This window comes from Diabrotica undecimpunctata, chromosome 1 (genome assembly GCF_040954645.1).
Source record: "Diabrotica undecimpunctata isolate CICGRU chromosome 1, icDiaUnde3, whole genome shotgun sequence".
Taxonomy (NCBI): domain Eukaryota; kingdom Metazoa; phylum Arthropoda; class Insecta; order Coleoptera; family Chrysomelidae; genus Diabrotica; species Diabrotica undecimpunctata.
Genome location: NC_092803.1, coordinates 42,405,835 through 42,413,322, shown reverse-complemented (window position 1 = coordinate 42,413,322; position 7,488 = coordinate 42,405,835).

The following is a 7,488-nucleotide window of genomic DNA, read 5'->3' as shown; positions in this document are numbered from 1 at the left end:
AATCTAAAGAACAGAAAAGTAGGAGGTAAAGAGTGGATACCAACTGAATTACTGAAATATTGTGGAGCAGCAATGACAGAACAATTAATAACAGTAATTAATATAATTAATAAAACACAATACAATACCGGAAGAATGAAGAACGAGCGAACTACAGAGGTATAAACTTACAACTAAAATTTTACAGGTGCTTATAAATCAGAGGATAAGTTTAGCAAATGAACAACAGGGTTTTCGTAGTGGAAGATCGTGTACAGATGCAATGTTCGTTATAAAGCAAATTACTGAGAAATCACTAGAGTATAATAGATAAGCATTTCTGTGTCTGATTGACTTAAAAAAAAGCGTTTGACAGAGTAAGACTCAAAGATGCAATCCATCTTCTGTATAATAGAGAAATTTCCCTAAATATTATAAAAGCTCTCGAAAATATCTACCAAAACAAGAAAATGGAAGTCAGAATAGATGGAGAGCTTACAAAATCTATAGATATAGGCAGCGGAATAAGACGAGGGGACTTATTGAGCCCTATGCTCTACAATTTAATCATGGATGAAATCATCAAAAGCTATAACAAAGAAACAGGATACAGAATACGAAACAAAGAAATCAAAATACTCTGTTACGCAGATGATCCAATATTAATATCCCAAGATGAAGATAGTCTGCAAAGACTGGTCCACAGATTTAACATAAAAGCAGAAGAATTTAATATGAAAATCTCATCTCAGAAAACTAAAACAATAGTAACCAGCAAATAACCAACCAGGTGTAAAATAGAAATTGATAGCATCAGTATTGAACAAGTAGTCGAATTAAACTGTCCAACTATGGAGACCTGGACAAGAAGTGAGAGATCAAGTACCAAAATCAAATAGACTGAAAGGATGCCTTAGTAACACTACATGGTGAAACAGACACATTAACACTAAGCTGAAGTCAAGAATTTATAAAGCCAGTGTAAGACCAATAATGACATATGCCTCAGAAACAAGACCCGAAACAGCTACAACACAGGGGCTACTGGAAACGGCAGAGATGAGAGTACTGAGAAGTATTACAAGAAATATGCTGAGAGGTCGAAAGAGAAATGAAGACATTAGAAGAAAATATAACGTTCAGTGTACAAATGAATGACACAAAATAGAAAAAAAGAATGGAATGGGGGTTGTGGCGTTAGGAATTAGCAACCTAACACACAGAAAAACATAAGGGTAAGAAGAACGAAAATCGCAAGATGAAAAAGCCAAATACGGAAACACATCCCCGGGTGGAAATCCACACCTCTGATAGAGGGAGCCCCATCGGATACGGGGGGGGGGGGGCAATGTTGCGAAGAGTTCGGAAGACCCAGTCTTCTCAAAGCTCAACCAAAAATCAAAACGAAGAAAAGATAGAACATTCATATGTGCAACATGGAATATACAAGGATGGAACAAAAAGGCGACGGAAGTGATCAAAGAGTTTAAAGAAAGCAACATCGACATACTAGTAACAACAGAAACCAAAAAGAAAGGAAATGGAACGGAAACAATAGAAGACCATATCCACTGCTGGAGCGGAGTTAATAAAGAATGTAGAGCAAAGGCAGGAGTGGGAATACTAATCAAAAATAAGTGGAAGAACAGGGTTAGAACATGGGAACCAATCAACGAGAGAATAATTAAAATGCATATAGACATATACGGTAAAGAGACAGTGATACTCGGAGTATATGCACCAACAGACGATTCTCCGAGAGTAGAAAAAGAACATTTCACGGAACAACTCCAAAATCAAATAGAGCTAATTAAAAAGAACGTGGAGATAATTATAACAGGAGACCTTAACGGCAGAACTGGAAGAAAAGAAAACGATAAAGTAGTGGGGAGATTTGGAGAGGATGAAAAAAACGATAACGGAGAACGCCTGATTGAATTATGCGAATTAAACAACCTAAAAATCACCAACGGATTTTTCAGACATAAAAATATTCATAAATATACATGGACGCAAGAAACACGAAAGCTGAAATCGATAATAGACTACATAATAATCAAACAAGATACCACAATAAAGATCAAAGATGTGCGAGTCAAAAGAGGAGCAGAATGTGGAACGGACCATAGACTACTGACAGCAAAAATGAGCATTAATTGGAAACATAACAAGACCCCCTCCACAGAAGAACCGTTGAACACTATAAGAGAAAAACAATACAATATAGAACTACTCCAAGAACAATCAATAAGAGAACTATACCAACAACGTCTAGACCAAAAATTAATAGAATTCAGATACGGCAACATCGAAGAAATATACGAGCATATAAAGGCGAGTATAAAGCAAGCAGCATTCGAAGCCCTTGGGGAAAAAGAACATATAACAAATAAACAGCACTATTATGAAATACATGAACCAACAAAAAGAATAATTCAAGAAAAAAAGCAACTATACAGAAAATGGCTGACTACAAACAACGATGAAGTTTATAAAGAATATAGAGAAAAAGATAGAGAAGTGAAAAAACAAATAACACAGCAAAATAATGAAGAATGGGAAAGAATCTGCTTAAATATTGAAACATATATAGGAGGTACAAGAACTTCGGAGTCATGGAAAGTACTGAGAGGATTGAAACAAAACTCAAAAGAAAAAATTAAATTGGGAAATATACAGGACAAAGAATGGAAGGACTACTACAAGGAACTATTAACAGAACAAAGACCACAATTCATTGGAAAAGAAAACAGGCGAAGACGAAGCAGATTCCCACAACAAGAAATAGAAATAACAGATAGGGAAATGAGAACGGCCATAAAAGCAATCAAAAATAAGAAAGCACCGGGACCTGGAGGCATCCCACCTGAGCTTATAAAATACGGATCAAAAAAATTACACCGGATGATACAATGGATATTTCAGAAATGGAGAACAGCTCCCAAAGGAATGGACGGCGGCATATATGACATCTATATTTAAGAAAGGAGATAGAAAACGATGCGAAAACTACAGAGGAATAAGCGTAATATCATCAATAGGAAGATTATATGGGAAGATACTGCGAGAAAAGATAGAGCAAGCGATAAAAGGCAAAATCGGAGAGGATCAGGCAGGCTTCACGGCAGGAAGATCATGCATAGACCACATATACACACTGGAACAACTGTTGGAATAGAAAAAAGCAAAAAATAGAGATATACACTTGGCATTTGTGGACCTGAGAAAGGCGTATGACTCTGTACCAAGGTCAGAACTATGGGAGGCAATGTACAAATTAGAAATACAGACGGAACTCATAGAAGCTACAAAAGCTCTGTATAAAGAAAATAAAGTGTCCATTAAAATGGGAACAAAAATCATAGGAGACTTCACCACAACAAAAGGGCTCCTGCAGGGTTGTTCCACATCTCCAACCCTATTCAAAATATACTTAGAGAAAGCCTTGACAACATGGAAAAGAAAATGCGTAGGCATGGGAGTACCGGTACGGAACGAATACCTATATACATTAAGTTTTGCAGACGATCAAGTAGTGATTGCACAAGACCAAGACGACCTCAGCTACATGATGAAGAAACTACAAGAAGAATATACCAAGGCTGGCCTAGATATTAACCTCTCGAAAACAGAGTACCTATCTACAAGTGAAGAAGACATAGAAGATCTACAGATTGATGACAACGTAACAATCAAAGGAAAGGATAAATTCAAATACCTGGGGTTTATAATCACGAAAAAGGCAACAACAGAGGAAGAAATTACACAAAGATTAGGACAAACAAGAACAGCAATCCGACAACTTAACTCAGTATGGTGGGATAGACACCTAAATATGAAGACAAAAACGCAGATTTATAAAACATTAGTGCGAAGTATTATGACATATGGGGCTGAAAATTGGATCATAAACAAGAAAAACAGCAGTAAGATAGTAGCAACAGAGATGGAATGCCTGCGAAGATGCTGCAGAGTAACAAGAATGGATAGGAGAAGTAATGACGAAATAAAGCAAAGAACATCAATAGAAACAGACATACTAACATATATAGAACAAAAAAGACTAAAGTGGTATGGACATGTAAGAAGAACTAGCGACAGCAGATGGATAAAGAGAATAACCGAATGGAGCCCCATAGGAAGGAGGAAAAGAGGACGAGCCCGAAAATCCTGGAGGAACGAAGTAGACGACGCCATGAATAAGAGAGGACTAAACGATGGAGAATGGAACAACAGAGAGAGATGGAAACGGTTGAGCGAGGGAAGGCAGTGAATACTGTAGAATCCCTAAATATATATATATATAGAATGGAATAACCATATAAGCAGAATAGGGAAGACCCGTGTCGTCAAAATAGCAGGCGATAAGTCACCAATCCGCAAAAGAAGTATCGGACGACCGCGCAAAAGATGAAGTGACAACCTTTCATAGAGGTATTAATCCGACAATAAACAAGCCGAATTGCTTATAAAGAGGAAGAAGAAAAAGTTTGGGGGCTAGCGGCAACCGATAAAGTAGGTGATTTAAAACTTGCGTCAGTGGAATCATTTTTTTTTATGTACAGGTTAAAAGGGAAAAACACTGGTGTTAGAGACTGTTTACTTCGGATGTTACGTCAGTAGGTGTGTTATTTGAATATATTTCTTCTTTTGAGAAGGAGGAAAGAATAGATACACTAGAAGGAGGATCAAGTGGGATTTGGCTAGCGGTTGTATTTGAAAAAGGATTGCTAGATATTTTTTAAGGGTTAGTACATGCGTATGCAATGTGTCCAGATCGTTTACATGAAAAGCACTTAAGTTTGTCTGAAGTTATAAAGATCCTATAATTTGTATTTTCATATGAGATTACAATTGAAATATTTAACTCAAAAGTTTTCTTTATCTGATATTAGATAGATAGACCATCGAAAACTGTTAATGTGAGAATATTCGTCTTCTAAATATTCGTTCTCTATCTCTCTAAAGAGATATGGGAAGCAAGTTGTAATCCAAGTTCAATTTTAAGTGCTTGCTCAATGAGTGAATTCGGGATCGAAAGACACACGTTAGATAGTAGTAGCCTCTTTGCAGGCATAATAAGTCTGCGAATAGATATTTGATTTCTAACAGAAATATTCGGATAATTTTTCAGAAGAATATCTACTACAGATACAGAAGAAAGATAGATGCATATACGCTGGTTAGAAATACGTGAAGCAAAAGTTATTTCTTGAGGGGTAACAATTCCGCCCATTGCCTTGATGTAATCAAATAGTACTACGTCTGAGATAGCGTTCATAACCATAACCTGAGTTCTACTGGGACACGATGTTGATGTTGTAGATTTCTGTGTGATTTTGGTTCTGCAGCAAAGTTAGGTTATGCTGTTTAAGATGATGATGCCATAATTTTTTTTATATTTTGGATGGCAAAATATCAAGTATAGCCAGAAACGACTGGCCTAATTTTAATGGTCGAAAGTATTTAAGTCATATCGGCGATACATATTTACTTGATAAACAAATCATATTAACTTTTTTTTATAACAGGTTTTTATTAAAAATACTCTTAGCAGAAGTGTTCACTCGTTGTCAAATTTCTTTTAAATATATACAAACTAGATACTCAATAACAATATATAAAAATATTAAAATCAGTTTATTTATAAATGTGTTAATTTTAGTTTTTTTCCTTATACGTTTCATATTAAGCCAAAAGCCCCCTTCGGCATCCAAATTAAACTTGCTCTTACTAATTTTTAATGGTATTGCTCTTTTGGTCGAATGCTCTAGCTTATAGTTGGACAATAAATGAAAGAACACGACCTTAGTCTCTAAAATTGCAAATCTAGATCCAATACAGTTCCTACGTAGATTTTTTCTGTGTGATTTTGGTTCTGAAGCAAAGCTAGGTTATGCTGTTTGTGATGATGATGCCATAAATTAATTTTAATATTTTGGATGCCAAAATATCAAGTATGGCCAGAAACGACTGGCCTAATTTTAATTGTCGAAAGTATTTAAGTCATATCGACTATATATATATTTTACTTGAAAAACAAATCACATTAACTATTTTTTTATGACAGGTTTTTAATAAAAATACTCTTAGCAGAAGCCAAGTGTTCACTCGTTGGCTTCTCTTATTAGCCCAGTCTGGTTATACAAAAATCATCGATTTCACGGCAAAATGTTTCGCAGATATCTGAAGCTTTTCAGACATATGTGGGGGTCACTAGATGACGAATAGATAAAAAGATACTCCTATTTTTACCTTGCGTTTTTTTTTAAACAATAATTTATGGTCAGAATTTGATTTTTTATCTATAAGTTTTTTCTCTTATGATTTAAATAAACAATATTTATACCATTTTTTTATATCAAGAATATCTTTACTTTTCCGTTTTTTCAATTAAAATTGATAAATAATTTACGGAGATATTTGCAAAAAAGCAGTTTTTTTGCACTAGTTTATAAATTTAATTAATTTTTTTATTAACAAAACAAAATGTTATTATTACATTTCAGCATTGAGGAATTACCGTCCTTTAAATTTGTGCGAAAATTCCCCCCGATCGGTCAAATAGTTTAAAAGTTATTCAATTTGTTTATCCTTGGGACTAATTATTTAAACCATTGAACTTGCCCTATGAATGATGCTAGACACATTTAACAAATTTCATAGGATTCTTTAAGACCTATACTATCTCAGAAGTTAAATGAATATTAGGTTTTCATCGAAATTATTTACAAAATAAACATTTGAAAAAGAGGTAAGTTTTTTACTTATAAACAATTGCAATAACTTCCATATTTGTTAAGCTACAGACTTGTACGTACAACCATTAGATAGCTGGTAAAAAAACTCACATTTAACACAAAAGAAAATAACCCTTCTATGAACAATAGGAACGAAGATAGCGACAATTTTTTGTTAATTATATCTCCATTGTTTATAAACATTAAGAAGTAAAATTTGCACAAATTTTGAATGAAAATCTAAACTTTATATTGAATTTTATAGCTATAAAATTCATCCAATTTTTCGAAACTTAAACCTTTCGAAACGAAGTTACTTTCGAAAGATCGACATAGGAAAGTGGAGGGGAAACTGTTTTAGCTCCTCGCTGCAAAATTTAATATTGTGGTTACGGATTTATCATTCAAAAGCTTCAACAGTTCTGTAGGAATTTCATCAGGTTCATTTGCTTTTCCATTTTTAGCGTTTCTTATTGCGTATTCTACTTCTTCTTTCAATATGTCTGGCCCAGTTGCATTGATTATCTGAGTTAAGTTGTTTGTATCGTCTTCAAATAATTCATTCAGGTATTCTGTTCATCTTTTTATTTTATTCTCTAGATCTACAATAGGATTTTCATCTTTTTCTTTAAGTTTACCTATTTGGCATTTCTTTATGCTTCCTGTTATCTCTTTTACTTTTCTGTGCATAATGAACGCATCGTACTTTTTCTCATAGGTTTCCATTTCTTCACATTGTTCTTTAATCCACTCCTCTTTGGCTTTTTTT